This window comes from Rattus norvegicus, chromosome 8 (assembly GCF_036323735.1).
Source record: "Rattus norvegicus strain BN/NHsdMcwi chromosome 8, GRCr8, whole genome shotgun sequence".
Classification (NCBI taxonomy): Eukaryota; Metazoa; Chordata; class Mammalia; order Rodentia; family Muridae; genus Rattus; species Rattus norvegicus.
This window is the reverse complement of record NC_086026.1, coordinates 29,739,035-29,754,734: the sequence shown is the minus strand read 5'-3', so window position 1 is coordinate 29,754,734 and position 15,700 is coordinate 29,739,035. Positions and strand designations below refer to the sequence as shown.

Genomic DNA, 15,700 nt, shown 5'->3' with positions numbered 1-15,700 from the left:
GTCTGTCATCGTTTTCTGCTCTCATCCACGAGCTTTGCAGCAGGTAAAGGGAAGCTGATACTTCTCCCCTCCACACCCAACAGAAGAATTAACACAGAACTGAAGGCTGATGCCCGAGTCAGTGATGGTGGGAGAGGGAAGGGGCTTTCTCCCTTTATCCATGGTAGCCTCTCCAGCTGGGGTGCTGCACATCGAGACAGAGGAGAGCAAATAGTGAGCGCATGGAGTCTGTTCCCATGCACAGCCAGGAATGAGTGTAACCAGTAGCGTGTTTAGAGTTTGGGTGTTTACACCATTTCGGGTTAAAACTAAGAAGGGGTCTGGGAGTTCTGGAAGGTGATGGCAAATTATAAGATGAACCAGAAAAATATGGAAACCAGCTATTGTTTAATGAAACATGTTGTAGACGTAAATGTGTCTCCTCCTCTTCTCCGGCACCGTTATGGGATAGGGACACGTCTCCCCCACACAGAACTGTCTTAATTAAAGTCAAGCTCTGCCAACTGGAGAACTTGTGGACTCGTCTGAGAACTCTACCAGCACCTGCTCATCTCGGTAACAATTCACGCATCAAAGTTCTGTATTTATGGGAGCTGCAAACGGCTTCTCCTCGGTAAGGATGTTGGGCTACCTGGCACCTGAATTCCACTGTGGGGATAAAAACGGATAGAATTACTTTATGAAACTGTTCCAGCAACATTACCAAGGCCAGGCATGGGCACATATACTACAAAACCCAGGAATTCTACTGGTAGTGTACGTGTAACATATATACACGCAAACATTCACCACAAGACATGTATAAGACTTTTTAGCCGCACTCTAGCCAACCACTAAGAATTAGAAATGGTTCAAACACCTCTGGGTGCTATACAGCAAACATGTCCTAAGAATTACTGGATAGAATTCCACCAACATAGTGTCAAAAAAAAATAAAAGTTAAAATAAAAATTAAAAAGGGGGTCAGGCCTCAGGACGTCTATTTTGTTTGCTCTGACCCATTTGATGTTCAGAGGCAAGAGAAAGCAACGCGGAAGTGGGTCGCGAGGGATAGCGCAAGGTTCTGCTCTTGATCTTAGCGTCGGGTGTGCGGGTGCATCGAGTGGGTTGAGACGTTTACAATGCGTTCACTTCTTTGTGCCTGTTTGTGTCTGTGAAATGCATCCTGAAAAGGTAGATGTCTTTAAGCAAGTCTATGTATCGGAATAGACACACGCATTAGCATTCCACAGCCTTGTCCACTCTTCCACCCAACTGCATATGCATCTGCGTTGCTAAGCAGGACTCGGCCCATAAAGCCACTCTTCTGTATGATTATAATGGATTTCTGCATTTATGTGGCGCCTTTCCTCGGCAGAGATCAAAGGGCCTGTGCATAATAAAAGATAGCATATCAAATGCCACGTATCGAATGCAGTCGGGTCTAGGGAATGAGCAGGGAAACATTGAACTCGGGGACATATAATCTAGGAAACCTACAGACATAAAATAGGTCATAAAAAGTATGTAAAGACATTCACAAACATCAACTATTAAGAATTCATTTGTGTGGAATAAAAAGCCTGCCTCTCCTGACAGGGGAAGGACAGAGAGCAGCCGGGGCTTTCAATTTAGAACTTAGACTCCTAGGCACCACATGGCAAGATTTCTCTGGAGCCAGCTTGGCACCTCGCTGCAGTAAAACAGAACAGCTAAATAAACTCTCTGTGCCGCTGTTCAAAGCATTTTCATATGCGCTTTAACACAGAAGCTTACTAGCCCTGACAACTAATTAAATGGACCATTTTCATATTTTGTGAATGAAGAGCTCTATTGATAGGCTTTTCGTGAGGCATATAGATCATACACACTGCTTTTGTGTTTTAGGCTGGCACACAACAAGCGCGTCTCCCCCCAAGCTTCAGTTTTTGAAGTCACCATGGGAAGTGGACAAGGAGGAATTTTTCGCTGATCTAAGGTCACCTATGAAATCTGTCTATGGTGACATTTTAACTTGGCCAGCGACCTCAGGAGATGTTTCCATTCACCTAACAAAGGGCAGATTTAGCTCTAGGAAATGTCTACACACGTGGAAAGAGAGAAGGAAAATAGTTTTGGCTAATTTAAGTAGACCACGTTCGGTACATAGATAGTGTCAGTAAAAGAGAGTGAGATAAGAGCGGGGAAAAGGCAGCCTGTGTCCAGCCCCTTGTGCAGGAGGACCATAGCCAGTGACAATGGTCAGGAAGGAAATGGCCATAAAGACATGAAAAGCTCACAATTAAGTTACCATCCCTTATTAAGCTAGTAGTTTGCTATCCCCACTTTGTAGATACAAAAGTGAAAGTTAAAAAAAAAAAAGCGAAACAAACCAGTTAGCTAACCCGTCCAAGGTCCCACTACTCAAAATGAAGCCAAGATATAATCGCAGGCAACATTGCTCCAGAAGCTTTGTCCTTTAGTCCCAAAGCTAAAGAAATTAGGCGGAAGGCGTGTGAGGGTGGGCATTGCGTGAGACCATTTTGCATTGAATGACTGCTCTGTTGTTCTCTGGGCCCCAGGTTTTCAAGGTCTTCTCTGCAGAAGCGGTTTTTGTTCTCGGTGATCAGCGCCAGGGAAATATGTGTTTCTCAGTAGCATAGCCATGAGCTCTGCCCTGTCCCTCCAGGGCTTGTGAAACAAACTGGGATGTCAGGAAGCGAGGCACTGCTTGAACGTGTGCCTTACCACAGCGTACACGCACTGTGCCTACCCATCAGTATGGCCTGACCTTACTTATCCTTTTAACCTAACAGCACCACAGAGGACTCCCGGAGAGCTAACCTGTGTGACAGCTTAGCCCAAATCCTCTCTATGGGCAGCCGCAGTGATTCATGAACAAGAGTGTTGCTAACTTGTTCAATAGGAGACCAGTGCTGGGGGGGGCGGGCAGCTAGGAGATTTTCAACTGAACAGAAGGTCATTTTTAAAATTCAATTTAGTGACACCCTTGTGGGTTTTCCCTGGCACCTAGAATATATTGACTAATAATTGGGAACAGCTGCTCGTCCTGACTGGAACCACTCTATTTAAATAGCTCCAAGATTACACCCTTGGCCTCTGCTTCTTTATATATTCTGGAAATAAACTACTGGATGCCCGAATGTATCCAGACAATGGAAGAAATGATTTATGGAAACTGACCACAAGCAGAGCAGCAAGCCCCATTCATGTTTCTGGTCAGCCATCACCACCCACGGAACCCTGGGGAGACAAGAAACTAACAAGGTCATGTGGTTCCTGAATCCCCCCCTCCCCCCCCCCCGGAGTCTCCCACACAGAAGTCACCCTGAGGCTGAAGCACCCCCCACCCCAGGCCTGCACTCTAAAGTGTCAAATCGTGACTCCACCAAACTCTAACTTAATTATCTGGCTTTCCCAATCTGACAATCCTAAGGTATTTGTTTCTGGTACCCTCAGAAGTCTAAACAGCTAATGAAACTCCTGAAAATGTGGGATTTATTATGTTTCACTCGATGTTTAAAAAAAAAAAAAGACTTCAGTTTTCTTCACATTTGGGCAACTTTATCCAGTTTGCTTTCCTTTTGAATCACTGATTCTACGAAGATTTATTGCGTGGCTGTTCTGAGCCAGTGCTCGTCCCTCGAAATGGCTCAAGCTGAGTCTGTTCATGCCAAACACACCTTAACCTTCCTTTTCCAATGTAAATCTCCAACCGAAGAAAAGTAATAAAACACAGCCAAGGCTGTGAGTGTGGGAAACTATTACGGGCCCATTGACAATTAGTGAGTGTGTCTCCAGGCTCGTGGGAGATCGGAGGTTAAAAAAACGACACAAAGGGAATGAGAAGCGACTGAATGGACACGTGATGACATCTAAGGGAGTAAAATACCCTACATTCTATAAATACTCCAAAAGACCACGCAGATTAATAAGACCATCAAGGGAAACCTCCTCCATCCTTGTGTCTAGCCAAAATATGAAACTGTGGATAGGCAAAACCACCAACATATCCAAGCAAGTAAATAAATTAGCCAATGCAAAATGCTTGGTGGGGGAAAGAGAAAATAACCCCAGAAAAGGAACGCCCATTCCAAATGGAAGATACAGCCTGGGGAAGAGACAGTGAACTGTCTGTGCACGTAGACTGAGAGAGGAAACAGAAGCCCAGTGATGCAGGCCTATCATCTCAGAATTTATGCAGGATCAAGCATTTGTAGCTATCCTGGGCTATACAGCAAGACCCTCAAAAGAAAAGAGAATGAGAAGAAAACAGGGCCCCCAACTCAAACTTCTTATTGGATGATAACTCTTCCCCAAGCAGTAACAAATCTTAAGACAACGTAGACATTCCAAACTTAATTAAATAACAAGCTCTTAGAAATACAAGGAGAAAATAACACCCTGAAATTTAATACACAATATATATGTTTTAGCCAAAATTTTTTAATCTGAACAGATTCATTCAGAAAAAGGCAAATTCAAATTTAAGACCACTTTCTCCACGTGTCCTGAATACACACACACACACACACACACACACACACACAGAGAGAGAGAGAGAGAGAGAGAGAGAGAGAGAGAGAGAGAGAAGAGTTTAAAAAAAAAAGGACAGCATACATTCTAGTCCAGATGGAAGAAACTTAAAAGAGGTAAAATAACCATAACATAGTAAGTGGCCAATGATCGTAAGTTAAATTTAAAACTATAACAGTATCAGAACCACTGAGGAAGTGTTAATATTTACATTAGTTCATAGTACTTCATCAGCATTTGGTTTTCTCAGGGTTGTAATGGGGGGGTGTGCAATTGGATGATATGTGATGACTTCTTTAGGGATGAAACAAGAAGACCACCATTTTATAATGTTTGGGGAACCACAAAGCCATACAGAACAGGGGCTAGAGAGTTGGCTCAGTGGTTAAGAACGCTTACTGTTCTTCTAGAACATCCCACTTCAGCTCCCAGCACCCACCTCAGGTAACTCAAAACTGCCTATAACGCCAATTCCAGGAGGACACCTCTGGGCTCCTCAGACACTTGCAGTCAGGGACACACACCTGCATACCAACACATGCACATAGTCAGAAACAAACACATAGGCATAAATGATAAGGGGGTCCCTTAGGACTCCAAAACATTGCAGGCTATTGTCAGAGCTATTCGTTACTTTCCCCAACCTAATGGTTAGGCCCTGTTGCTGAAAATGTCCTTTACCGCACCGTGTGACAGCCGCATGGGTCTTGCCTCAGTTGAGAGGTCCTGGCTCTCCTCTTAGAGAGCAGCTGTCAGGTTAAGGCGATCGAGTTACTGCTTGTTCTAGCTATTTTTTTCTTTGCATGTTTTATTTATGAAAACAATGTACTTTAGATAACTAGCTTGTATAATTCAATGCAGTAAATAGTTTTGCCTTATGCCTTCCTTTTCCTCTTTAGAAATCCGGGAGTGTGAACGATCTAAGGAAACTTCTTAGAACCTTTTTCAGTTACAACTCCTCTTTCCCTCCAATGTTCACATCGCCCTAGGTATAAGGATGCAGAGGCTGAACATTTACTGCTAAGAAACAATTCTTTGCCTTACATATAATCTTACAATTTAATCAAGATGAAAACAAGTTGCAGCATGATCAAATCTTAGCCCAGTAGTCGATACAGCATGATGTACGGCATATTTAATATTTTTCAGGGCTGAGTAATATTCTGAATTTATAGTCATCAGTGCTGAAGGCATCACTTTGCATTCGTATGTAGTACAAAGTAGCAGAAGTAAGCTGAAGGGTATTTCGGAAATGGAGATCCTGTTTAACCCCAAGCCAAACTCAAGGAATGATATTTTAAAATGAACTCAAGTTGGCAACTAAAACAACAATTTTTTAGATCAATTCTAACCCAGTACAATCCAAAGATATATCACTCTGATAATTACATGCTGAGGAATGACACCAGGGAAGTGTGAAAACCCTTTGTCTTCCATACTTAAACCATTGTTTCCAGAAGAACAGCCCCCCTTTGAATGCACAGTAAAAACGCTGCCATAAGTCACAACAGCCTGGTGTCTGAGCCAGTGTGTGTCAGGCAGGGATCACCGTTGTGACGAGGCAAACAGTGTAAAGTGTGCACAGCGTGTGCCGAAACCAATGCCCAAAGAAAGTCATGTGATGTACCATGGGTGAGTATTGCCAGAAACACTTCAGATTCGTTACTAACTTAAGACTGAATTTAATTTTTGGTCATTGACCATTCAGAAACCTCTTATGTTGCCAAATATTCACAGGCTTAGCATTCAGTTACACAGCCCTATATATGGTTACCTGGGGAATTTTAAGAAGCTGTTATCTGAGGAGTAACCCTGCGACAAGGCTTGTGAAACCAGCCCCTGCTACGAAGGGGGAGTTGATGTGGGCATTTTTCAAATGGAAACGTCGTCGTCGTCGCATTTCTCTGTGTGCATCACAGCAGGAGAGGCATACCACCTAAACATTCCCTGTGCAGGTAAGGGACATTGTTTCCCGGCATGAGTCACAGTAGGATGAGCATGCGTCCTAACCTGCGTCCTAACCTGCGTGCGTCACAGTAGGATGAGCCTACCTCACAGTGGGACGAGCATGCGTGCATGCGTCCTAACCTTCCCTGTGAGAGTAACGATGCTGTTTTCCTGCGTGCGCCACAATAGGGTGAGCATGCGTCCTAACCTTCCCTGGAAAGGTAAGGGACATTGCTTGGAGGTGATAAAACAATGGCTTACTGAAAAAAGACATTTGAATATTTAGCCCAAAGTAATTAATTATTGGATCTGAGCGCACGCTTTCTCGCAGGCTCCCTGTCATGTTTTCAGACTGGCATGGATATTCCAGACTCAGGAACCGAGAGTTGATGTTCCAGATGTGGGCAAAATTGTCCTGGAAGTGTTATGATAAAATCTGAGCGATACAAACGAAGCCCTTGTCTTTCTGTCACCCACTGCAGAACTGACCTTAGGATCTGCCACCACAGATTTCATTTGTGACCTGAAAGACGTAATGAGGAATTAATGAAAATAACATAACTCTATGCTGAAACAGCTGTCTAGAGAAGAGCCAACATTTTTAAGGGAAAAAAGAGTCAGCTTTTTGAAACGAGTCTCCCCTACACTCCAGCTTAACCTATTTGACATTTGTTTTTAATGAGGTCTAAAGCATATTAAAAAGCCCCACATCGGCATTGCTGAAGTCACGGGACAGGGTGATCTAAATGGGACATTCTTGACATCCTTTAAAGCTTACCTGGGTCTCTTAGTCCTCTGATGAAAATTTTGTAAGGTGGTAAGGTTTCCAACTTTTCAAAAAGTCATTAAATGAAAAGCATTTGATCCCTCGAGGGACGGAACAACAATAACAACTTATCTGTGATTGGGTAAAACTTCAAACCCAAGAGATCTCTCTTCATGTAAAGGTTCTGAGCCCAGAACCTTTGGGTCTGGCGTGGAGTAGAGGGGTAGACAAAGACTCCAGAGAGAAAGGAGGTCTGATGAGCCCTGGCATGTTGGTTGAATGGTCTAAAGCAGTTATTTCTAGTGGAGGAAGTGTGAGCACAGAGTTCATTATACTAGGCAGAGCTGGGCTCCATTTAAAGGCTCAGTTCAATCAGGCTATGTGGAGAGAACATCTTCAGTCCTCTGGGATCTGGAGTTCAGGGGTAGAATCGGTAACATAGTAAGTTCAAGGTCAGCCTAGGTTACCCCAGGCATGTAAGTAAATAAATAAATAAACAAATAAATACCAAATGCAGCACCTGGCCCAATCCATTTCTCTATTCTTCACAAGGCTCCAAACTTTCTCAAGCAGGCCACTAGTTGAGATGTAAGACTAGTTTGTTAGTCTCTAGATAGTGGGGAGAATTAGAGGAGAGCAGTCCTGATGGTTGGGAGAGGAAGCTTCCAGAAGGTTTCAGCTGGAGTTAAATGATGCCTGTCTTTGGCTCTGCCCACCCCAAGTATGCTCACAAGACTTCACCCTGGGGATATATTCGTCCACACCAGGAGGTCAACCAGGCACTTGTTCCTCGCTTCCACATTCCAGCAAAATCTCTCTCTCCTTGTAGAGCACAGGACAGACTTCCCCATGGTCACTGAGTGAAATACATAGCCAAACAGAAGAGTCTTTTGAAAAACCCTCCCACTCCTCGCCTCTGGTTTAGGTAGAACAAAATTATTTTGGAGTTTGTGCTCCCAGCCTACATTTTTAGATGTCCACAGTAGGAAAAAGATGGCCACCGTAGCCATCAAGTCCTAAAGACAATTTCTCTTTCAAAACTCTTAACTGAGTTTGGGGTCAGCCTTTGACAGAGACAGATAGAAGTTCTAGTTGTCTGTCCTTTAGCCCTTGGAGCCTGCTGGTAGGCTCCAGCTCAGAGGTGCTCTCTTCCAGCTAGACGCTGGGCCCTCTGTTGTTTCTTCACAGCAAGTGCAGTTTATCAAGAAGAGGCGAGTGTCCTAGGCAGGTAGGCGTTATCTACACCTGACAAGGATGTTGTTCGAGTGCCATAAAAAATTCACTCAAATATTCCCGTCATTGATTTAGAATCAGAAGGGTGGGCTCCCTTTGGAGTTGGGTATGTGGAAGGGAATGTGGGAGTGTTAGCATTGCTTTTTCCTGACCCCGGTGTTGGTTACGTGTGCGATTGTATGAACAGTGATGACTCACAGAGCCATGTGACTATGATTTCTTCTTATGGTTTTCTCTCTGTGTGTGTTATTATCGTCAATGAACTATTAGTGAATTCTAAACAAAAGAAAACCATGCCACCTCCTTAACAACCACTATCAGATACAGGTCTTACCTCTCTTGTCTCTCAGGGTGTTGTAGAAAAGAATCTAGACAACATTGGAAAGGGCCTTCGTAGAAAGGGAGCAATTGTCAATAATTAAGTTCTCAGGCAAATGACTATGCTCATCGTTGTGTAGGCCCTGCCTATATCTACGTTATGTATTTACGGTTGCAGGCAAAGGCAGGAGGAACATGACTTACACGTTGCTAGGTCACAGTTGGAACTCCTATTGCCCAACTCTCACTAACCCACAGTCCCAAGATAGATTATTTTGCAACTAATTACTTGCAGATGCGGAATCATTTAGAATGTTATGAAAATAGCAGAATGGGTCCTGGAGTGGACAACATAACAAAACCCTTGTTATTCTCGGCTCAAGGCCTTATTTTGTGGCTCAGTTCTGGGTCCTGATATTCTACTGGGGAAGAAGTAAGATCTGTATCCAGCTCATTAGCAAATGCAGACTGTCCTTTCCTCTTCAATTACCAGAAACTGAAGATACAGCTTCAGCCCTTCTGTTATTTCCAAACAGTTTTCTGCTCCAGCCAATTAGAAAAACGACAGACTCTTCAAGAAACGTGAACCAGGGGTTAGACAGATGGCTCAGCGGTTAAAGGTGTTGGCTGCTCTTCCAGAGGTCCTGAGTTCAATTCCCAGCATTCACATGATGGCTCACAACTGTCTTAATTGTACTTCCATGGGACCTAATGCCTTCTTCTAGTATGCAGGCATACATGCAGACAAAACATAAATATGTAAATAAATAATAAAAAAGAAAAAGAAAAAAGAAAAAAGTGAGGCAGAGAGGCATTAAGTCAGTCAGCTCTTTCAGAGTGGAAAGATACAGGAGGTAAATAACAAAGTCCTCTGGACTCAATAAAAGCTGCTCATGGAGGTTGGGGAGGGGCTGGTGGTTGGGACCAATGGCAGGGGGCCGGGGCGGAAACCAAGGGTGGAGCCAATAGGGAGGGGACCGATAGCAGGGGCTGAATGGAGGAGGGCAGTGGTGGGGAGGGGGACAAATGGCAGAGGCGGATGGCCGGGAGGGGGGCGGGGCGTGGGGCAGGGCAGAAACCGATGGTAGAGGCCGATGGTGGGATCGATGGGAAGGGGTGATAGTGGCTGCTACAAAATTATCACTTTAAATTACCATAAAGGAAGAAAACAGATTTCTTCTGAATTTTAAGACACAGAACAGCTTGAAAAATATTGCTTACCGAATGGGTAAAAATGAAGGCGAAGGTTGCTAGGGCCACTCTGGGATCAAGCTCTCTAGCATTGGAATCCATCTGACAACCAGCAACCCACACTTCAGGGGAATTTAGGGAATCAACCAGGAGGGGCAAAGTCTGTCGATTATACTGTCTTTGTGCCTGGTCATCAGATAGATCGGGCGGCGTGGGGTGGCTCAGACGTGCCTGCAGGTAGTATTCGAAGTTGGGTGCGACGCTTCTGTGCGTTTTACCTCCGTATGTCACAAACGGCTCCCTGAACGAACACATTACTAAAAGCAAACAAGAAAAGCATCTGAGCTCCCTTAGAACAGTGAGCTGAGAAGTAATGATCCTAGTGCTAAGCTAAGAGACAAACATTTTCTTGAGCTGGAATCTTATCTGTGGGTAAATAGTATCCACTGAAAATTGTCAGGCCAGAGCCCTTCCTTTCTAAAGGAATGGTGAAAAGGTGTCTTTTAGGAAGAGTTCACATCTCAAATCCAGAGGATGGCAATATGGATAGTAGGAAAGACAGTGAGTTAGATAAACTCGGACATAGACCTAAAAGTGTACCGGTTATGTGCTCAGTTCTTTAAGAGATGTGTTAGGGACCGAGGTATCCTAGAAGCACAGAATGAAGAGAATATTTTTAGTTTTGAAGTCAATTTCTTCTTTCTCCTTGACCACTTCTAGCTACAAAACCAAGATGGTGATGGTGATGGTGATGATATGATAAACAATTCTACCAAATTTCATAAAATCTTGATTGTAATCAAATTGGTAAGCCGACCACACCTGAAGCCTGGTGACACTGATCATTTTCTTCCCGTCTTGGGTTTGAAATTTTCTGTAATGGAAAATACAAATCTCAGTGGTACGTCATACAGATCAAGAGTCTTCAGAATTTCTACAAAAAAATGATGATGTAATAATCCATAAGGAAAAACTGTCTAAGTTCTAAAACGAACAAAACAAAACCTATAGAGGGCTCATTTCTCAGGCATAACATAAAGGAAGTAGGAGGTCACAGACAGCATTCATCCAAAAACTGTCCTCACTTAGACAACACTTAGCGCTTGCTTTTGAAATAAATTAGACACAAGAAAAGTGCAAGCTGAAACATTCAGTGTGTCAAAAGCCATGGGAGGCAAACAGATTAGAACTCGGAAAGCGTTGTCAATTTTAATACACACACAATTAAGAGTTACTGGAAGAAGGTGACTATTATATAAACAGCCATTCCTTTGTGTTGTCTTTTAACCTAATTGTGGCTATCTTATTATGTCCCTAAAAATGTCTTGCAGTATCTATGGCGAACTCTATTCTAACACTTATGATTCTGCTCCTTTAGCTATATTTTCTCATTAAACTATGTTGGAACATTTCAATATTTTTCTATCCTGTAAAGGGAGGGTTACCTAAACTCAGTATTTGCCAATACAGCAATACACCAACTCCTACCCAAGGCCCCTTTGGAGGTTTGAAGAGAAATATCACTTCAGGGTCTCCCGTATTTGAGAGTACCTGTTCCCCACTTGGTGGCACCGTCTGGAGAGGTTTGGGGAGGTGTAGTTTTGCTGGAGGTCTGGTGTTGCTTAGGGTGGGTTTCAAAGGTTGATAACCTTTGCCGCACTTCCAGTTCACCCTCAGCTTCACACATGTGGTTGAAAATGTGATTTTTTTCTGGCTTTGTGTTCCAGCCAGCTGCTGCCTTGCCTTCCCCCACCATTTTGGACTGGACCACTGGAACCATAATCCTAAGAATATCCTTCCTTCTGCAAGTTGCTCTGGTCAGGGTGTTTTGTCACCATAACAGAAAAGTAACAAATATGGTTTCCTTGTGTTCTGGTCACGTCTGTAGTAAGGATAGAAAAGACATCAGCTCGATCTCATTGACCTGGAGGTCAGTCACTCATCAAACATGGCTGCTATGACAAAGTGGGATTCGTTACTCCCTCTTCCTCTGAGTCTACCTCCTGGGAACAGAAAAACCTAACCCATATCACGTGTGCAGAATCCACTCCTGTGCTCTTGAGGAGTACTCAGAGCTGACCCACTTAGTCTAGGCCCATCTTCACACGCTTTCTGGACTTAATTGTCCAATTCATACAGTACATGTCGAGAATTATCATATAAGAAGACACTTTATTCTCTTCCCTGCTTTGAGTCAATGGGGGCATCAACCCCTTCTCTGTTGTTTGCTTTTCTTTCCCTGCCCTGAGTGAGGTCTCTGGCTTTCCTACCTAGTGCCCCATCTCTTTGGATACATTCCTCTCTTCTTATATGGAGCTCTAAGGTGAAGATAGCATCTTTGTGGCTTTCAAATTCTTGTTACAATCTTACAGGCCTGTTGGATACCATTAGAGACCCTTACCTCAGTCATATCTGAAACAGAGGCCCAATAATAAGCGTTAATTTCTGTCAGGTTTCTGGTCATCTGTCTGTTGACTGGTACTCTGTAATGACCTAAAATTAAATCACCATCTTCCTTATCCTTTAAAAAATAGTGTCTTATACTTTTTCCTACTTATTTCCTGAATGCTATTCTTTGACGAAGATACTTAAAAGAAAAATACCTTACGGACTCCTTACAGTTAGGTTCTTAGGAATGACTGTCACAGCTCAATTCTGTGGAGTCAGACAAAGCAAACAGGAGTTGTCCAGAAAGAAGCAACGGAAATGCCACACAGGCTGCTTAGGACAATCATGGGGCCACTTATTGGAAGGACACAGGGTTGGCTCCCAACATGGCGTGGCTGCAGCTATAGGAACAGAGCTGATTCTGAGGTCTGGAAAGACAGGACTCAGTGTAAGGTCCTGACATATCTCTTCCCAGGACTGATTTTGGCTTGGCTGGGTCCTAAGCACTTCCATACACGAGCTTTCTCCAGATATCAGGATATGGCCCCTGTTTTCAACTCCTAGAACTAAATTGGAAGGACCTTCTCCATGGATCCATCCCCTCTCAGCCATCCCATGAAGCATGTATTTGGCGCCCACCCAGAGCGAGCAATGTGGGATACGGTGAAGCTCAGAACTGATTTTTTTCTTTCTACTCTTATGAGTCTACACACAGGGATTCTGAGCAGAGAGGGGCAAAATGAGGGTAATTCCAGGCCAGACATTGAAATCCCGCATGAGACTATGAGGTAAGTAATAAGGCTTTCCCTCAGTATCCATGGCGATTTGCTTCAGGACTCCCTCAGATTTGAAATCCAAGGATGCTCAGGTGCCTTGGATAAGACAGCTCAGCACGTCACCGTCACACACCGTCACATAGACTTTAAATCATCTCTAGACCCCTATAGTAGGTAATATACTGTAATACACTGTAAATGCCCTGTAAGCCGCTGTACAGTACCTAGTTTACAGGCTAGTTACAGGGGAGCAGTTTGTACATGTTCAGAACAGAGGCAAAAAATATTTCAATTTTTAACATCGACAACTGGGTTGCATGGCTCCAAAATCTACAGAGAAAGAAGGATGACTATGTTGCAGATGCTTCAGAAGAGGACGTTACTACAGAGGGGAAGACTAGAGACCACAGGAAGAAGCCTCACAGACAACTTCACATCTGTAGACTTTCCCTCAGAGGCAGTCCTAATCCCTAAGTGCATTAGGGAAGGAAAGCAACGGATTGTTCCCATCAGCACCTCAGTGACTGTGTGTGGGGTTCACCGTCCACCATCTCCCCAGCATGGAAGAATAAGCTGGTGGCCATAGTTGCTTGGGGTTGTCTTTTAGCCCAATTATGGAACTGAGTCCTCTTACCTTAGGATGACAGGTTTCAGGTTCTGACCAGGTACTGCCCTGGCTTCTGTGAATGTCCTCTATGAGCACAGGTGCTGAAGACATGGACATTGTCACCGGAGTCTCACACTGTGGCCTGCCATTCTTCCTCTTTGTTCTTCCACAAGTGCGGGTTGAGCAGGAGGGACCGTTAGCAGTGAGCTAACACACTGATAATGAGACATTAGCAGCCTCAGACAGACACCAGGGAAAGGTCTGGAAGCGCTATTTGTAATTCCTACTATGAACTCGTCACGATTTTCACAATTAGTATTCAATTCTATCCTCACCTCAACCACATGGGAAGCATTATCATGTCTGAATCGCACAAGGAAAAAGGGACTCAGAGAGATTAGGTGTGCGGTGAGGCCTGGAGCCTTCCTGGAGACAAGTGTGATCAAGCCGGGCTACGGTGCACTCACGCCACCTCACACAATGCACGGGCAGAAGATTCTGGCTCTGTGAGGTCTCATGAGGCCTACTAGAATTCAACCCCACTGAAACCCAGCCACTTTTCAATCAGGCAGGGCCAGTTGAAGAAGCAGGAGTTTGCAGGTTTTCTTTCATGGGTCTCCCTAAAAGCACTTCCCTTGTCAGGACCACTTGGGAGCCAGAAAACGTCAATAGTAAAAACTGTCTGCCACTGCTTCCCTCCTGTGAGGTAAAGGTTGCTGCTTTTGCAGGTGCGGGAAGGGCTAAGGGTATGGGTAAGGGAAAACGGCAAATTCTAACTGTCTCGTCTGGAGGCAAGAAGTCTCCTTCTCCCTGGCCTCAGAATGACATCTCCCAACACAATTACACATGGGCTGTTTGTAGGAGGAAAAGAAATATTTTCCTCAGAACTTGCAAAAGGTTCAGGAATATGAAGGAATACTGTGAGTGTTCTGTTGTTATTTCGTGAGGACACTACTCCAAGATCTTGAGCAGGCCCGAGTAACCCATGCAGTTAACGTAAATATAGTTTTGAACTTATTCAGGAAGACCCCTTTCCTCACTCCTCTCCCAGTATTTTTCCAGAACTCAAACCCAAAAGTTAACTCTACCAACTTCGTGATGCAAAATAATGACCTATGAGTGACCAGCCAGTAATATGTGAGCAGCGCAAGGTGATTGACCACAAAAAAAAAAAAAAAAGAGTTTAAAACGTACCCCCACCCCAAGTACAACTTCAGTTAAGGTAGGAAGGCAATCACGTGATTTTGAAAATGACTTTATTTTCGTTTCTTTTCTCCTTTTTAATCTTTTCAAATCCCTTTGAAACCAAACAAAATCCCACTGTCTAGAATTGATCTCTAGTAAAACCAGGGACTACATTTGTACTTTGCCTTATGAGAAAAGGCAATTCAATCAGCTCATGGGTGGAGAGAGAATTCCTCGTAAGGATTCTTCGTCCACTGACTTGTACGTGGCTCTTTCAGGATTCAAGAATGTGGGCAAGTGGCTTCCTCAGGAGAAAATGCCTACAGCTCAAAGGTCTTGTTTGCTTTTGCTAATCCTAGTTTGGGTCACATGATTGGTAGGGGTTAGACTGCCTACCACCCCCCCCCCCCCAGGGCTGAAGGCTAAACCAGAGAAGCATTTTCAGAACATCTCGACAAGTTCCCCTTCCCCCAACCACAGATGGAGTCACTGTGCTTTCTGACCCCTGAATTTCCGGTTTATTTACTTATTTTCAATATAAAACGCTGAGTAGACGTGGGCTCTCTGAAAGTTTTATCCATAAAGTCAGTGCACGTATAACTGTGTTCCCTTAACGTCCCTGCTACGCGGGAGAGATGGAAAAGAACACGTGACCTGGAGTTGTGGTTGGGCAGTGTTTGCATTCTGAGAAGGTCACTGTGAGACAGGACCAACACAGACACTTGCCAAACCCAGAGAGAGGACACTGAGGAAGAGGCCAGCTGAACGGAGCAA

At 44.1% G+C, this 15,700-nt stretch overlaps 1 long non-coding RNA gene across 15 annotated transcripts; it reads right to left on the bottom strand.

Annotated features, from left to right (window-relative positions):
* Positions 1-368: 368 nt before the first annotated feature.
* On the bottom strand, positions 369-15,315 carry LOC120094093 (uncharacterized). 15 transcript variants are annotated; one of them, XR_010054336.1, is made up of 7 exons: positions 10,793-15,314; positions 10,001-10,287; positions 7,241-9,500; positions 6,952-6,985; positions 6,290-6,462; positions 4,955-5,039; positions 369-648 (listed from the first exon to the last, which is right to left on the bottom strand). It is a non-coding gene; the product is annotated as an uncharacterized LOC120094093 (long non-coding RNA). The 15 variants fall into 15 exon arrangements; XR_010054332.1 differs by having other exon boundaries at positions 8,796-9,500; positions 10,793-15,305; XR_005487999.2 differs by having other exon boundaries at positions 9,270-9,497; positions 10,793-15,300.
* Between the last annotated feature and the right edge of the window lie 385 nt (positions 15,316-15,700).